The sequence below is a fragment of the Bombus vancouverensis genome, chromosome 3 (assembly GCF_051014615.1).
Source record: "Bombus vancouverensis nearcticus chromosome 3, iyBomVanc1_principal, whole genome shotgun sequence".
Lineage (NCBI taxonomy): Eukaryota > Metazoa > Arthropoda > Insecta > Hymenoptera > Apidae > Bombus > Bombus vancouverensis.
The window spans coordinates 9,553,727-9,573,208 of record NC_134913.1 but is presented as its reverse complement, the minus strand read 5'-3'; the positions used below and the strand labels follow the sequence as shown (position 1 = coordinate 9,573,208).

The window sequence follows — 19,482 nt, the reverse complement described above, 5'->3', positions numbered from 1 at the left end:
GCTTCATTTTAGAAAATTGTAGATTGACACTATATATTAAAATGATATGCAATATATATGTTTGTATATAATTTAATTAATAGATATTTATAAGAAGAAAGAGATTCTATATTATGGAGACCACTCTAAAAAAACGAAATTCCCATAGAAATTTGCATGTAGAATCCAAAGTAGCGGAAACGCATTTATTCTCCCATTAGCCGTTGAATCGGTTATTACCCGGATACCCACTTTTCAAGACCTCCATGCTCGCGCACAAAGGAACAATAGCTAGCACCCAGGATGCTCCTAGATTTTACCTAGCCTTCTACCTGCCTAGCCACCTTGGAATATCGCCCTGTTGCGATCAAGTGACTCGATCGTCACGATTCTCTTCTATACTTTCGATTATGTCGCGACAACGACCGACCGCCGGTCGTCGTCTATTGTCGTCGCGCATCGCGACTCTCGTGAACGAGCCTTTTTACCTGAAAGGCAGTGCAGCTGCGCGCGATTACCGTTCTCCACGTGAATCGTGGAACTCCACGCGACCGAGTAAATCTCTCCTGGTAGAATTACAAAGGGGCAAATGGAAGGGATACACAAAACAAAGGAGAGGGGGAAAGTCAAGGAAAAAAAGAAAGAAGACGTAGTAGCATAGAAAAGGGAATTACCGTGGTTCGATTACGAGTCAAGGAACTCGTGTAGAAAGAGAGTCGAGTTCCACGGCCTGTAAACAAACCCCGCGTATACACCGTTCTCTGACTACCTACGCGTGCTTTTTTCCCTCCATTTTTTTTCGTGTCTCCTTCCGGGATGTTTCCTTCGACCGGCGCTATCTCACCGAGACGTCGGTCATTGCTTGAAGAAGGGACAAAGGGAGGCGGGGTCTGTATAAAGATTCGCTTCGCCGCATGCAGCAAGACACAAGTTTTTGAATCTTCGCATCATTGTAATGCATACTCATACAACGACGCTATGCAATTGTTAAGCTGTTTAAGATAGTGAAATTTTAATAACGAATATCTCGAAAAATATTTAGTTAGGCCAGTGTATAAATTAGATTAGCGTGTTAATCCTTCGTTTGTTATTCCATTACGAATTAAAATACTGGTATGCTGCAATAACTATATTGGAAAATTTAGAAGAAATTTTCATGTAGATTTTGCATATAATTATTTATCTGTCAGTTAATATATTTTCCCCATACGTATATCTAATAGATTTTAAAATAGGAAATACATAATGATTCATGTATCGTCGAAACATTTGGCAAATCTTAGCAATCTTAGAAATTTTAGCAATTTAGAATTTTCGGCGTGCTCGTGTGATGTACGAGATTCACAGTTAACTACTTAAGAGTTCATTGCATGGGAGGTTCAAAATATTTCTGAGACAAATGTTAGCGTATATACGGATGTACGTATATTCATATCTGGGCGCATATGTATATGTATCTATATATTTTTTTTCAAGTCATGCCCACCATCAATCATTGAAATTGACTTTGTACCTTGTAAGAGCAATTTCACCTTCTAAAATCATACTCAATCACTCTTATAAATAGTACAAATAATAAATAGACTTGCATTATGAATTATTTGATACAAAGTGTCATAGTTTTCTGAACTTCTCTTAAAAGGTAATACAAGTAGACGCGATACTTGAAACCGTCTCAAACTAGATCTAGTTTCGAATTTTGCATCGAGATAAGTCTCACCGTGTGTAAGTTACTTAATGCCTAAGGGAAAGAGAAAGAAAGGGTGACGGAGGGCTAGCGGACTCGCATTTTTCTCTTTCTCTTTTTAACGGGAACGTTTGCGCGAAGGGAGCTTTGTTATCGCGCTCCCACGAAATGCCTCTACCATTGTCGTGGTAGCCTTTTTGTTTCAACGCCCGCGGCCCTGATAGATCGTTAGGCCTCTCTCGTTGTCTCTGATCGTTCGTGCTTGGTTAAGCCTTTGTACCGACTGGTCTGGAGAATTAGTACTCTCTGGTAGGTATAGTGTGTTGCTGGTTTATTGAATTGCTTTTAGATTTGCTGGCATACTTGGTTTTCGTTCGATGGATGCGTGTAAATGTAGTAGAAAATTGAAAGAACGTACTGCAGTATTCTCTACGTTTTTTTACATTTTAAACTAACAGTCACACTAAAACAAGTATGGATATATTCCATATTACAAATAAATACTTACTAAATAACAAACATATACTAGACAAAAAAATGAGAAGAAAAAGTTCCATATATAAATAAAGATATCATTAATAATATATTATTTTATTATTTAATCCACATTTTTTTCTATAACTTACATTTAATACTTCAAAATCATCTACTTCCTAAATCAAGAATATTTCGCGTTTCATCCAGTGGTCACATAAATATTAATAAAACGGTTGGTCTTCGATAACAGGGAAACATACAAGGGTATATTTCAGTGAAAGATACTCGGAGTATCTACTCGAAACGTAGTTTCCAAGAACACTTGTGTTCTTCGTGGAGAAAACGGAGGTTGGAACAAGTAATCCTCTGTTCGACCGTTCTCAAATTTCCTTAGCCGAGGAATATTGATCAGGAATCTTGTTATCCGCCTTCCGCTCCTGCTTTCGTGCGACCACTTTTCGTGTACTATTTGATCATGCAACACGTGTTACTTTGGAAGTAACCAGCTTCGGTACCGATAGACCATGTTTGTGCCACGTATGTTCTACGTGTTTCGCGGTGCGTTGCTGTAGGAACGCGTAAATCTAAACCAAGCGGTTTACTGCATGTGCATCGCGGATGCAACATCGAGTAATTTACATGGAGAACGGTCGGATTTTAATATGTTTCCCAGTGTCTTCTGCGCAACGAACGTAACTGCGTTTATGTTGCTCCGCAAGTCGTGTTGCAATTCGCTTTTATTCTGTCTCGCGCAGCGAAAATTCCATTTACCGTGTCTTGTTTGCGATATTTACAAACGGCGAATGAAGAAACATTGATATTGAAATATTAATTCGTGGAAAATTTATGTTGATATTGCACACTGAATGTGTACACTGTTGCTCATAAGTATTAACATTTATGAATGTTACATAAATGTATGAATTAATGCATACGGATACTTGAATGTTCGTGAAGTATAAAAATAGTATAAATAATAATATAATGCCTGTGGCAATATCAGATATGTATCATATGAAATTTAAATTGTCCGTTTAGAACATTATCAATGGTATAATAAAGTAAAATATACGATTCGTCGAAATAGTGAGTCGGTTTAAATATTATTGCTTAAATTAATCGAGATAGTCCCCTCAATTTGAAAGAACCGTCCCTATCTTATCTGTAATTTGATAACCAAACGAGCTGAAAATAACGAACTTCTTAGATAATAAAGTGGTCTATAGTGTTTGACATTTGCAGATATCAATTTTTCATTGTGTGTTAATATAGTATAATACGTTTAACGAAGTTAGGCGTTTCGGCGTTAATCTCTAAGTGTTGGATAGGGGACGAAGAAAACATGTTACAATCAAATCTATGTAGATATCTTTGAAACTAAACCGTTCGAAAGTAGATCTTGTGTTTGGTTACCTTAGCTCGTATCATTATCGATAGTTTACGATAGTAAGTAGGCAAATGGAAAATTTCCATTAAACGAACAATAGTTTTCTTTGTTGTACTGTTTGGATAACATACTTAGATACATTTGTAGATCTGTTGAAGATGAAACTGTTAAAAATCTATCAAATGTTCTATTTTCTTAAAAGATAGTAATCTTTGCAAGAAGTCAGTGAAAGAAGCAAGTGCATATGTCCTTTGACGAAATGCTATATTTTTCCTAAATTTCGTTATGAATGCCTCAATATTTCGTAGTAGGTACAACGAAACTCGTATAATCAACGATGCAAATTAAAGACATCGCCATTGTCAACATCTAAAAGTGATTAAAATTGGACGAAAATCGCCACTACAACGTAACAAACCGCAAACATCATGCCAATAATACCTCAATCGACAGGGTATAGTATATCGATGGCCGGTAGCCGCAATGATAGGCACTCGACTTCCACCGCCAAACAGGAAACGTTAACCTTTCCTACATCCGTGTTTGCGCATTCATTAGTGCAGATAATCGATAGTCAACGATCGATTCGCGCCACGTTCATCGATATTTCGGTTATCCGTTTGGGGCGTGTCGCGGCTACGTTTCCTCTTTGCAAATTGCTCTTTCGATATGGTCAATTGGTTTCTGTCTATCTGTTTACATTGAAATCCTCTTCTTTTTAATCCTTCCGGCATTAAAAGTATCAAGATCACTTTGATCCTTTCAACTTTCCATAGCTTAGGTAGCTATATGCTTTCAATGAAAATTGTAATTTTCTTTTGGTAAAAGTGTCTTTCTTTTGGCAAGGTTTTTGTAGAATTTAGAGAAGTAATTAGTGTTTACAGTCTTCCTGATGCACTTTTATTAGAAAGTTAGAAGAAATCCCGGTTCTTATTCAAATAAAAGGACTTGCACAAGATTGAGATGAGAAATCAGATATATTAATATTCTTTCATATTTTATTCAAAATCGAGTTTTTTAACGATATAGAGATACTATTAATACTATAGAAAATGATCTAAAAACAATGGTATACATGATTCGTAACAATGTTACAAACATAAATGGTGTTCTGTGAGATAAAACACAATTGGTACTTATCAAAAGGATTAAGGGAGCTGCATGAAAAAGAGAGCTTGCTTCACAAGACATAACGTAAGACGCAGCCGCGCCTTTCCAACGTTGCCGTTTAATCATTTCTTCTCCCTAAGGCCAACGATCAATCATCCACGGGTACCTAATACGCGTAATTCGTCATTAGCACTTAACCGTGGACGTTGGTTTGGGAATTGTGCAACAAATGTACGGAGAAAGCTGGCTAGTGTGGGATAAAGCTTGATATTTTATTTCTTATGTAATATTTTAATTGTGTAAAAATTGTGAAAAAAGACATACAATGTTTGAGGAAAGTTTAGACTTTAATAAGAAATAAATATTCGATTTTGAATCAATTTGGTCAGTTTCGATGGTTATTCGTTTGAGTTGTTAGAACATTTTAATTCTAGAGGAAAATTCACCTTCGAATTGTATTTGCAACGTGCTTGCATCATAAGGAAACTCGTGTATTACGGCAAAAATCTTAACTTTAGAGTCTGTAATATATTGGAATTGTAAGCGGATGTGGGTTTCAATAAAACAAACCCAACTTCGATTTACGTCATGAGTACAGATCAGAAGGAAAGTTTCTGGGGTAAAATAGCGAATTGTAGGTTATTGTAATAATATAGCCGCGGAAATGGATGTGAGAGATTACTTTAATGCGAGTTCGTTAAGTGGTTCTTTGAGACTAACGTATGCTACAAAATGACTTGCTATTCTCCGTTAGATGTTTGCTACTAGACAGCGAAACAAAGGCTATTATCAGTTATTACGTCAACTTCTCTTGTTATCTTTGCTATGACAATAATCGTAGTTATTTGATTTTCACAGTCGCGCTAGTAAATATATGAAAATAGCGAAAAACCTTCTTCACTGGCAATGATTCTTGTGCTAATTGGGAAATTTTTTCAAGGTTTTAGAACCATGAATCATTTTTCTGACAATTTTGTATGAGTACAAATAATTGCTAATCGTGTTTGTTTAGATATCGATGATTAATTTGTGACGCGACATATATTTATGATAACTGCAATTTACACGATTCAGTTTACAGCTGTTTGTCATCTTTTTTCCTTTTTAATACCTTTAGGTTGTTACGAGTGCAATATCAATATAAATTTTAGTTTTATCGTTAATTTGCATTATCTCCTTGCAATGGTGTTTGCATCGCACAAATGATCAATAGATCACTACAATCATCTGTTATCTAACTAAATAATCCGTATATTTTATCACCTTACTAATCCCTGCAATTTACAAATCGTTAACGACGTGATATTCGTTTCAACGCGAATCTCGCTATTCTCGCTATTCTACTGCCACGTTACATTTCCCTGCTGTTTCATATTAAATCGTCAGAATCCCAGGAGGAATTTCAATGAAATTATAGCTTGTTTTTGAGAAAATGAACACTAACAACAAGAAGTTAAAAAATTAAATTAAACATAGAATTCAGGAGTGAGTTGACCTTCTGTGAGAACTATTTCAAATATCGAATGAAACTAAAATCTCAAATAATTATTCGTGTTTCCCGTTTAATTTTGTCTCAAACGATTTCCACGATCGAGTTTCCAATTCTTTGAAGTTTCTCTCCTGCGCTGATGATTAGTGGTGCAACAACGTGGAACATTCCTGGGGGTCGGTCTAAAACGATGACGCAGTCTCGGCGCGACGGGGTCCGGCTGTTAGGTCAGCGTAGAGGCATAATTGCGCAATGTTTAATAGTAAACTGCAGGAAACGATAAAACGCGCGACGCCAGTAGGAGTAATGGGTGCAGAATGCAGACGTAACGTGGCAACAGCGCACGGAAATCATTCATTGAGCCAGAGAGCCGCCAACTCGTCGACTGCTGATGCTCCCGGTTGGCCAGCCTGCTGGATAACATCGTGCAAACCTTTGGCCGGGGCTCGATGGTTCCCGGCAACGATGGGAGGGAAAGGACGGTGTAATTCGACGTCTGCGATGCTTCTTCGGATCCTCGAACCGCGAACTCCAGTCGCACACTCAAATGGGATCGTCCGTCTTTTCGTGGACGCTTGTTGCATTGCTAATATTTTTTTTACTGCGAGTGAATGATTCTCTATCGTAGAATTTCGTATTGGAGAGTTCTATGTTGTAAAATTCTCTTATACAGGGAACATATCATCAGGGGATATATCATCGTGGAACTTTCTATTGTAGAATTTGGGAAAATATATATTTAGTGTTGGTTTGTTAATATTCTTCAGCTGCAATCAAACGACTTTTGTATCGAAGAACTTCTGCGTTGTAAAATCTTTTATGGAAAGGTATTTCGTCGCGGAATTTTTGACTTTATAGTTTGAAAAAGTATGGAGGATCGTCCTATCGTAGAATTCGGAGAAATATCGTGGAATTTTTTATTGTAAAATTTTAGAAAGTATCAAGTTGATTTCTTAGTATTCTTTAGACGCAATCGAATAAAAATTTCGATATTCTGCCACCTTTGCAAACCTCCTTTTTAAAATATTGTATGGTTACTTCATATTTGACGATCGCAACTATTGTTGAAATTTTCATTAATGAATATTCTAGATAAGTGTCTGGAGCCTGAAAATTTAGCAACGAGCATCAGTCAGTTTAAGTCCTCGCGTATCTTGAACGGTACATTAAATGATACAGAATCGTGCTCCTGAGATTCGTGTGTTAGCCATGATGTAGTATTCGCGAGCGAAGCAGTATATCGCTTGCGTGGATTGTCTGCGTGATATATGTATATTTCTCTCGGCTTGGTAAGCTTGAAGGCATTTCATTGTATGTTGAAGTTAGGTTAGAAATACGTCACCGGCAATAAATAAATTTCGACATTAAGTCTGCGGTACTCGATCAACGTGTATATGTGAACGTATCGATAAAAATTGATAGGTTTAATCTTGTAGCTTATGGAAATGGTGGATCTTAGAAAGAAGTAATGCTGAAAACAGGCAAAACTTTGGATCGACGATTTTACAATCGTTTTATTTCAAAGTATTGTTATTCTTACAATTTGCTAGCTTTTCTCTAAGGTCTAAGTCTGAGAAGTAGGTCATTGAAATTATGGCAGAGAAGTCACGCGTGCAGTTGCATGCCTTCTGTTTCACAAAAGTACCGTAAAGGGATGAATAGTTTCGTTGGCTTGTTTAGCCCGCTACTGGCCTCGTAAATCTGCCGAAATGATCGTAAACCTTCCGTTCTATCTTTCGTCGTACGTTCTTGAACTTGATATCTATATCTACCTGGATTTTATTGTCGGCGTTGCGAGTAGAAAGAAACATCAAGTTTCGTAATCACTTCCTGACGTCAACCATTCGCGTACCTAGCGCAACCATTTTCATGACATTGTGGAAGAGTAAAATATTGTTCGAGTCGAAGATTTATCGATGTCGTTATCGATGTTGGTATATTTGATGGAACAGATACAGTAACACGTCCGAGAGTATAAAATAGAGAACATAAAATGAGTATAGGATCCTGAACGAGATCCGATTCACCTTATCTTCCTACGTGCCTCAAAGTAATTATCGTTTTGGCTCTCGAAGCATATAAACTTTAACATCTGACCGATTTTACAAGCCGTATCATCGATTACCTATTATATAGTACTTTTCCACTGACAGTACGATTTGTACCTAATAATTTTCTTGTCAGGTAATGATAGAATTATAATTGAGATAATTGGTTGTGGTAACGAGGAAGTGAAATAATTGACACGATATAAATGGCAATGAAATAAACATTAAAAGATTAAATTAGAAGTACTTAATAGAAAATAAATGTTTTGTATTAAATTAAATATTTACTGAAAAATAAAAGAAAGTGAAACTGAATGAAAAGCGATTGAAAGAACTCATCATCAATGTTTGAAATCCAACAAAATAATGAAATAGAGGAAAATATCTGTCATAGTTTTTCAACTTTCTGTCGCTTAAAGTTATTCATTCTCATCGTACATTTCTCATTTTATTATATAATACGTGCAATGCGCAACAAACAGGTCGTTCATTGCAAACACACTCGCATTCACAAATACTTCGCAGAAGCTGAAACGCAACATTTAAAAGGTCTTCGCATCGAAATGAAAAGACTAGAATTTTTTTTCTCGAACGGAGTATAATTTCTCTGAAGAGAAGATAAGGCTAAAGAAACCGGAAGTAACTTAATTTTCCGGCTGAGCCACGTATGAATTCGTGAACGTCTAATTACCTTCTTCACGATTGGGAAAGAGAACGAATTCACGAACAAATCTCGAGATTATTTACGAAAATCTGCAATTTTGTAAGTGTAACATTCCCATAGTTAATTCGTTATAAATGATTGATATATGAAATGAAAAATTTGTCGTATTATCCCAAATAACTTTAAAATGATGTTGGAAAGTAGGTATGTGAATAGGAATAAGGAATTTCACAGAAAATATTCACTTTCGTTTCATCCTACTTCCTGATGTTCTGTAGCGTAACAGATGGCGAGGGTGCATTGTTCTTGAGATCTTTGTAACACTTTTGTCTGAGAAACACTTCGTCATTGGTTCATTGGTATTGGAGACTAATTAAAACGCTCGCATAATGCGTGAGCGTTAAGTAATGCATTATTCGAGCTGGATGAACCGTTTTGTTCTTCATATAAAATTCGTGCGCTTAGTAAAAGTATTCTTCGACAATTTTCTTCATCTTCTGAATCCTTTTAAATGATAAAAATTTGAATTCTTTCATCTCCTACAAAGATAAATTAATAACTTTTTCGAATGCACTATAGCAGTATATTTTATGGAAATTCGCCCAATAATCGATAGACAGATTCCTTAAATCCTGAAAAGTATATTGTCTAGCAACATTTATTACACTTTGAATACTACAGATATCAAAGACAATGAATTGGTATTTGAGTTGAAGCTCGTGGTTCCTCATAAAGAAGCCACATAATAACCATCGATTTTGGCCAACCACAACAGGGGATCAGGTATGCCTATAACTAGGTCACGACTCTAACCATCAATCTGTTACCTTGAAGACTGTATATTGTCACGTGTAGTTAATGCATCAAATTCAAACTCGATCACCTCCATGTACCAACAAAACTTCATAAAAATCACATCCCTCATTAAAGTATTCCAACAAAGGAATTACAAAATTCTTGGGACACTTAGAAAAATACCTAAAGCCAATTTGATGAGTAATGTTGCATTTCTTCTTTTCCTTTTATAAATATTTACTTTAAATATACTGCATGTTTGTACTTATCATTATATAAAACCTTAAAGAAATTACCCCAAGATTTTTCTATTGTACTTCATCCGTACCTAATTATCATCTTCAGAAATTAATATCAGCTGTGGTCTTACTATTAGTTACATTTCTGCATTCAACGCGTAATAATTCACTGATTCTCACAAAAGTGACTTCATGTTCAGCGCAGAAGCTTCTCTTATCTGCCTCCACAGATAATAGCCTCCAGCAAGCTGTCAATAAGCATCGATGGAAGCATCGTATTAATAACCGCAACATTTAAAGGTCAACGCAGCTCTGCGTTTTCTCTCACGCGGAAATGCATCTTCAGCCTCAGCAACCTAGATCACAACCCGCGTAATAGAGGTGCTCGTAATCAGCGCCCTTCAACCTGCATCCACTTGCTCTCGCATCTTCTCTTCTTCAGTTTTTCGTGAACAGTGACCGCAAAATGCACATGGAAAGAATTCGAATTTTTCATCCAAAATTGAACAAGTATTGTAGAACCTCCCACAGTAGAATTTAGGAAAATGTCGAATTTGGAAATGTAGATTTTGTCAACGTGGATAAATTTTCAATAATACGGGCTTTCTATTATGAAATATCGCGCTGTAAGATGTTTCATCGTAAGACTTTGCGCTGTGAAATTTCGTCGAAATTATAGAATTTGCGTTTGTGCTATTATTTTATATATAGAATTGCGTTATGAAATATATTTTGTCAAGTGCATCTTCAGCCTTACTTTCATCAGCAGCCTACGTCGCAACCCCCATAATCGAGATGTTAGTACATAATCGCCTTCACCCCTTTTCCACTTCCTCTTGCGCCTTTTCTTCTTCGGTTTTGCGTGAAAGATGACTGGGAGGATGTCCATGGAAAAACGCGGGATGAGTTGAGTCCGGGAAACCCCGCTCATAGAAGATTCATCGTCTAATTTCGCGGGCTTGTGTGCCCGGAAAAGGCGTCTTCTTCCTGGAGAAGCGTCGACCTGGTCGTTCCTATTCGGGAAGCGCGGAGATCTGTGATCGTGGCTGCTTTTTCACGTAGCCGCGGGCTTCGTTTAGTCTGACGAACTAGCCGTTGAACGAACGAAAGAACCCGAGGCAAGGAACTTTCTACACCCGGGGGATTTCCTCGTCAAAAGAGTTCAGCCAGAGTAGGAAGTCGATGTTCCGGATGTCGACGCCACAAGACTATTTTACGATTCCATGAGGTTGACACGAATGGACGATCGGAAGTTTCAGGGCTCTCGATGTATTTATTTTGTTCCTCTTTCGTTGAATATTTAGTTCTTCACCAGTTTATTAGAAAATTTGTTGCCTCGTCTGGCCAGTGATCGTGAATTCTTTATTGGATTGGCTCTTCGCTTCTTTGAGGTTTAGGGAGAGATTGGAGTAGAATATTTACCCGTTTCCTGAAAGAGATAAATAAAGTTCATTCAGGAGTTTGGAGTGTGTGAAAACGTAGGTTTATCGATCAGAGTATTCTATTTTTGGCTATGCCTGTTCGAATTGAGAAGTTGTATTTTATATTAGATGCGTGATAGAGAGCAGTTGCTTTTTTCAAGAATAAATTAGATTAAAATAATATGTTTAATACCTTGAACTTTTTGTCTTTGAATTTATTTTAAGCCAAACGTGTCTGTTTGGACTATTTAGTTTTTTGGTAGGCGCAACCAGGTATTATGTAACAAACAAAAATTTCAATTTCTATTAAGTTTATTTGTGATAATATGGAAACTTTAATTTATTTTTAACATATGTACGATGTGATGATATAGTACACGAATCTCTGAATATAGTAACCAAATGTTTCAAATATCGTGGCGAATATAGCACGTTAAAATTGAGTTTGATACTTTTCGAGAAAATCGAATTTGAATATTTATAAAGTGTATATACATTCGAGAGAATTAACTCGATGTTTTTTAAACAGTGTCTACATTTCCGCGTACTATTACCAACAAATTCGATATCAAAATAACTAAATATATTAATACTTTACATTTATATTTATAAATATACTAAAATTAATATGATAGATAACTTGAATTAAATTCGTGGATCTAATTATATATCTCGTACCGAATAAAGGCACACGAAGAACTCAGTTTCTCTGCCAGCTGTTGGCATAGGTACCTAACGATTCTCAAAGTAGATTTCCTTGTAAACGAAGATTGTCACGAAAAGATCTTCTTCAAAGTCTTCTTCCACATTAATCTACATATCTTCTTCATCATTCACGAAACTTAGCTCACTTCCTTCATTCAGAAACATGTCACACACACATTACCCGTCATATTTTTTCCAAGAATTTTCAAACTGAACTCGCGGAGCTCGAAGCCAAGAATTCTCTGGTTGACATAGAACCAGTTTGCCTGGTTTAATATTAGAACTTTTCAAAAGCTTCGCGTGCCTGAGTCATCGAGAGTGAAAAAGTAAGCAGAGATCAACACTCGGGGGCTAATAATTTCATTCATGAAATTTGAAGGTGGTAGTTAAAATGGTCGATGTCAAAAAATGCGTCTTTAACGCATCTTGAAAATTTGCTCAACGTCGCGGTGGATCGATTAATCTTCGTAGCCTCGCGAGATCGCCAGGCCACGTCTTTCCCGTGGAATGTCAAGGCTGGTTCTTCTAGAGGCGAACATAAATTCGTACGTGGAACGATAAACACACACGGTTGCTATCGTGGCATCAATGGAGACACGTTCACGGCCAGATGAGATCATCAATCTTAAGATCGTATTTGAAACACGAACGATTTGTTTGCAAGCTTTTTTACTAGCTTTTTGTCTAGCTTTTTACTAACTTTTCTTCGGTCGATTGTTTTCTCGTAAATTATTCGTGTTTTCGATAAAAGAATTTACCTAATCTACGCGTCGATCCTTTTCGTAGAGATTGATGTTATATTTCAGTTAGATTTAAATTGCTACATTCATAGCTTCTTTATACAATACTTATTCATCGTTTGAAATGTCTGATGAATATTTAGGTGTTTACACATTTAGTATTCATTAAAATGCAAAATTGGAAGACACTGTGCTGACAGTTAGATATTAATGAGACATATGCAGCGGTGTTTATTTCTGCACATTGCATAGCGACTCAGAAATGATTGACAAGGATGACAGAATATTTTTGATCATTTGTTATAATATTATGAAATTTATTGTTTAAATTTATGCATGTACGAATTTCTCGTCTGTAATTTTTAGGTGCTATTTTACATATTAGTTATTCTACTGTTTTATTTTATCATCATATTATTGCATCAATGGTTAATTATCAATTCGTTATAAGTAAAGAAGAATTTGGTCATACTACATGCATATAAAATAGGTTATTGGATACATTAAATTATTGTTATTTGTTATTCTAATGTTTCTATTACATCTACCCTAATATGTCCATCTATTACATTTTCCTCGTTATGATAATTATAATAGTTTCTCGGTAAAACAGTTACTCTACAAACAATTTCTCCTTTTCAGTCTCAAGTTTGAAATTGGCTCTCGAGCATCATAATCGAAAATAATTTGGAATCATACCGGAAAATTCATGTCCGTAAGAATTTATTTAGGATCGGTTTTAAGATGATGGCAACGCGAAGCTATTTGCGGGGGCGTCTGACAATCCGCAGAGGGCGAACATCATTCGTGGCGGTGTTATTTTCAACGATGTTCGATATCGATCATCGGCCTCCACTTACACTAGGACGAGTCACCCGTAATTTTCCATGCACCCTTCTATCAGACAACGACAACGCAGCCACACGGTGGCAAGCTGTCTCTGGCAGGTGCCTGGATGTAGCCAACTCCTGTTCCAAGTCTTTCAAAGTAAGCAAGGGAAACGTCTCTTGAATGAAAGAATAATTTCGTGGGTCAAGACATGGCGCCATGTTTTTCTTTCTTGGAAGGGAACAGACTATGGGATACGTGCGTAGGATTTTATTACTCACGACAGATTGTTTGAATCTTCGATAAAATATGTCGCGTGACGTTCGTGTATACGATAATAGTAGACAGGATACAACAAAAACTTCATTATATTCTCAACCAAGATAAATTCACATATATTCGTAATTCTATGTTTTTTGCTAGCAAAAGACTCTACTCTGTTAGGATGAGTGGTCGATTTTCTACTTTTCGTGTTCAATATTCTCTCAATAATGACTTTTATGTAATTTGTATAGTATCGTTAGACTGACATTTATGCAAATTCGTATTTTTATGAATACGACTAAAGAGATCGAACTCAAGCACAAATATAAATATTTCTTTCTACGAATATAAATATATAGATATTTTACATAATTGTGCATTCTACATGCGTTATAATATTATACGTGTGCACCTGTAAATTTCTCATAAATGTATCATTATCCACGGTTTAACCATCAACTACAAAATTCCATATTTCATCCTCGAGCGGGGCGAGTTGAATCGAGGATCCACGAACGAGCGATCAAAGTGTAGCTCGGAAAGTTATACGAAACGTTGTCGTTCCTCCAGCGACATTTGTTAATACGGTAACACGGGCAAGTCGGCCACGCTGTTCCTTCCATACTCTTTGTACATCGACAACCGTGGACGAGAGAGAGTTTCCGGGACGACCAGGTGAACACCGCCTCAGTCCCAGGAGCAGCTTGACGCCACCGCTGAAGGGAGAGTTAATTTTAGTTGTGATACTCGCCGGTTATTGAACCGGAGCAGGAAAAGGGGTGACTTGAGCGCGCGGACGTAAACTCTCTGATCGATGCTCCTGAATACAGCAGCGGTTCGCCTCTGCAACCGAGGGGACCATACGTTTATGGTGATCTGAAACCCTAGCAACCTGGATGATGCATGGACTGACCATCGTTCCTCTTTGGGATATTATGCTGATGTGGTCGTGTGTCGAGGATCGGAGGGGTTGATGCCAATGTTGCATGGTATCGGAGGACTTTTGTGCGAAAGTGAGCTCGAAACAGAGGGTGCAAAATTTTGCTGTTGCAAATTACAGACCGTTATTTTGGATTTTAGATTATTATACGTCGGTATTTATTATTTTAATATAATTACGGTTTAGATACATTTTTGCATATTTATTGCTTTTACATATTTCTATTTGACTTTGTAATAATTAAACGACAATATTGTCATATCGATGCTTAAAAAATGAGAGAATCGATATAATACGAAGGATTTTAGTAGCTATAGATCGACACTCTTGCAAACACTATTATTTTCTTACTATCGTCAGAAAATGTTCCTCTTTTATCTATTTCGAATCTCCGCCATGTGTATGTATCATTTATTGCCACAACTGTTTTAACTAATTGCAACGAGACTTTCATTCTCTACCTTCTGAATTAGAAATTTTTCATCACACACAAGAGGAACATGTATTTACCATGAAACCTATGAAATTTTAACGAACACTCAACTAATCATCCTTCTTCGCTGTCTTTTCACAAAACAAGCATCCGTACGGAATATTCGTGATATATGTCATTTATCCAGAGAGTCATCAAAGATCTCTCGTAGTTTTCATTATTCGATTTAGCATTCGGTTTTCGTTTCGTAGCTTGCTAGATGAAACAGTAGAGACTTCTTGGTATCGACGTGCACGCTCGTGCACAATAATTCCCCGTGAAAAGGTTGTCGCGGCTAACTCCGTCTATTAATGCCTCGTTGATGATGTTAGTCATCCTTTGACGACGGCGTGTCGACGTCGAAGCTTTTTCACGCGTGAAGGAGTCATCGTTTGCGTCATCCGTCTGGAGATCGACACAATCGACGAGCGTGTTGCAATTACCGTGGCAAGGTGTCTCGATACGTTTCGAGAGAAATAAATTCCCCTCGGGAAACAGGTTCCAGACGTTCCACTTGCTCACGGTCAGGGAACAATCCATAAATTTGTACGGTTATTCGTACCCCGGCCTGTTTGTCAGTCGTATAAACCGCTGGAAATTTACTTTGTTCGTATTCGTTATTGAAAACGAAATTGCAAGATGCGATGGAGAAAATTGAATGCTTTACTGCTTGGAGTACTTGTGCTCTCTTTTAGCATTTTATTACGTTTGCTTTGGAGTTCTTAGAATATGAAGTAGATGTTGATAGACTTTCAATTTTTGTACATTTTCGTGGCTAGATGTTTAGATCGTGTTTCATTCTTCTATATTGTTAAATAAATTTTTCATCATAAAGTGTACGATTGTTCATTCATGTAGATTGTTTTAGGCTACAGTGGTGCAAGGGTTAGATGATAGATTATAGTTTAGAATAAATATATATTAATATTTTTTATTAAAGAAGTAGAAAGAAATTGCGTTTCTTTTCATTACCAGTATTATGTATAAGTTTCATAAGAAAATTTCACGATTCAGACACGTGTATAAAGAAATAAAGTTAACGAAATGAAAAAGTCGTGAAGTATTTGCACTGAAGCTAACGAACAATTAAATAGATTGAAATATCCTGATTCTAAAAACATGAAAGTAAGAAAGGTTATGACATTCCCTCTCGTTCTTCTCTTTTAATGCCGCCGTGTTTTACCCTATCTTCTAATTGTACTCATTAAGCGTGCATTAACGAGTTCCGTTCTCGGCGAGAACGAAAGCTCTTCGTTCGTACCTGACGCAAGGAAAAAGCACGAATGCACATTTCTCTGTCTTTTAATCATCTTTCTGAATATGTATTTCTGATTGGAACTCCTGGGAAAATATCGGAAACCATTGGCTGCGTTGAAACGTCTGAATTATTAAAAGTTGGTTGTATTTAACGAGAAGAAGGATTATTATGGTAGAGGAAACTTTCGTCTCTTCGTTCGAAGTGGAAGATCTTCTTTTGCAATTTATAACGCGTTCGTTTTATCCTCAAAGTACCTCTTATGACGCTTCTCGCTTCTAGCGAAAGAGGAAGACAAAGTGATTACTGAAATAGAATGAATTATTACGTCACAGCTTCCTCAAAAATATCCTTTTGTCTTTCCTCCTACGTAGAATAAACTGATAAAAATAAGATACTACCTCAGGTATATCTTGTGAATATCGATTATCCTCTGGTGAAATCATTTGCAAGACTGCGCTTAAATATACTTTTCCTATGTACTTATAGCCTCAGAAAAAATATTTTCTGTTAAAAACGATAGCTTCCGAGCATCGTCGTGAAATATTATCATATGATGATTGAAAACATAAAAAATTCTGGACACAATTAACAATCAGCACGTACATTGATTCTAATGAAATTTACGTAAGAAGCAGTTCTGTGAAAAATTAATTTACGCAGTTGTACTGGCAATCGTTCTTATTGAAAATTCTTATTAAAATTCTTGTTAAAAATTGGAATTTATTTGTTAACCTTTCCTAGCAAAACTCTAAACTAATTTTTCATACAAATTTGTATATATGAGCTATACACCAAAATAATCATTTTTTATTACATAAGAGTAATTATTGCTGATATAATAAAATTTCAATGAACATAAAATATTTCTTAAAATGTTTCTTACAAGAAATATTAGTTTTAAACTAAAACAAAGAATATCCATCGATTATCTCGTTTAATCTTCACGGGTTGAATTTTTATGTAATTCGAAGGAGCTAGCCAGTATCGGTTTTTTTCGCAGTGCAATTACAGAGAGAATCGTGGTGGCCATCGGCGTGAATTCTTCCATGTGATCGTTTGCAACGAGGATTCGTTTCCTCTTTCGAGAGATGCCGGATAGGAGCGTCCTAATTGTGCCAAGTTTCTTTTCTACCGTCTTCTCCAGCTTTTATTCTCGTTTCTTACCGCCACGTCGTCTTCACCAGACTCACCTAGCCGACCTTCTACGTTTATTGTCTTTGTTCGTCGAGGTTGCCTCTAATTGCAAGATTACCGCGCTACTATGATCAAGTTCTTAAAAACTGACTGGTTAAACCTGTTAGTCGAACTCAAACGAAATTTTTAATAACATGATGAAAATTACATGAACTTTACAGCTGTATAGAAGCAAATATCTTTTAGAGTCTAAAAAATAAACTCCCGATGGATCTTCTGCCCTTTTAATGAAACAAGTATCCTTCTTCTGATGTTTGAATTTAATTTCTGTATCTATTTTCTATCAAGCCGTTCGTTTCTGTAGAAAGTTTTTTAAACTTGTAGAAAATATGAAAGAATTGTTATTGTTATGCAATAAGTATGATTTCTCATTTGAATTATATGCTAATCTCTTAATACATGAAAAATCCGTCTCTCGGTTGATAAACGAAAACTACTTGCAGACATGTCAAATTCGAGGAATAACAGTGTAATATTTTATTTGCAAATAGTATAGTATAGTCGTGTCATATTTCTAAAAAACGATGTATTTTCATAAGACGGCATTTAAGTGAATTAATTCTACGTCGAGTATTAAAAATATGCGTATCTTTATTACATAAGACTGTTGCAATTAAGATGATTAAATATGAAAGTGGGCGAAAGACGGGCTCGACATTTTAATTTGCTTTTCCTTCGCATTAACATTTCAATTGAAATCTTACGAAATCAAAGTAGATAGAAATATCGGATCGAAATGTAAACGAAGAATTAGCACAAAGGTATAAGAACGAAGAAATCATTTCAATTTACTTTCTTCATTTTAAAATTCAGACTTCAAGCCTTACGAAATCAAAGCAGTTGAAGATATGAAATCCAAACATAGACAGAGAAAATGTATGGAAGAAAGAGAAAGGAGAAACCGTTTTAATTTCTTTTTTCATTTTCAAATCTCACAATATCGAATCTATCAAATCTAAATTGAAAAAATATGGACGAAAGATAGATATTCAAATATATAGAAAAATATATAGAAACTCGACATTTCGATTTATTCCTTTTATATTAAAATCTAAATTTCTCGACAAAAAAAAAAAAGACCAGAGGAAAAATAGAAGCATTTCGTTTTCTTTGATACAACTCGCAGATAGATCCATTTAGTTGACTAATGTATTGCTTCCATCCTGGCGTCTGGTACGTTCGCCGGAGGCATTGTTTCCAACGAGATTCCACGAGATTTTCTCTCGGTGCTCGACTTTCGCCGGTCGTTCTACTTCGCGGACACGGTCGCCGTTATACGCGAGGCGACAATTATGTGATTATATTACTCAACCACGTAACGCATATCGAGAAAGTCGAGAAGCAACGGGGCTCGTTTAATTAACATACAGGTATATCCCGGCTCCCCTGTTCCGCCGCGAGAAGCGTTAACCGGTTACGAAAGTGAATATCTTCTACCGTTTGCTAATTTGCGGCGACACGAAATACGATTCTTTCCGTATTCCATTTCATTCTGCACTCTGTTGTATTGTGAGACTGCTGCGGGAGTAAATTCCATTCCGCTCGTGCTATATTTTGGAATTTTCTTTTCCGATTTCGTTATACTATTGAGAATTACATTATTCAAAAAATATTATTAAAACTAACGATATAATAGAAAAAAATTAATATTAATAATTTTCATCGTTGTGGAATATATGAATTCACAGACCAATTTATAACGATTATAAAATTAGCTAGTCGTCATTTGTACTTTGTAGTAGCTCGCAGAAATATTCGTATATGTAGATTATCGTAGAAAATTTG

At 36.2% G+C, this 19,482-nt stretch overlaps 1 protein-coding gene across 6 annotated transcripts in view; it reads left to right on the top strand.

Moving 5' to 3' along the window:
• The window catches only part of LOC117165699 (phosphatase and actin regulator 2), a 390,523-nt gene that overhangs the window by 69,096 nt on the left and 301,945 nt on the right, over nt 1-19,482 (top strand). The window lies entirely within an intron of this gene.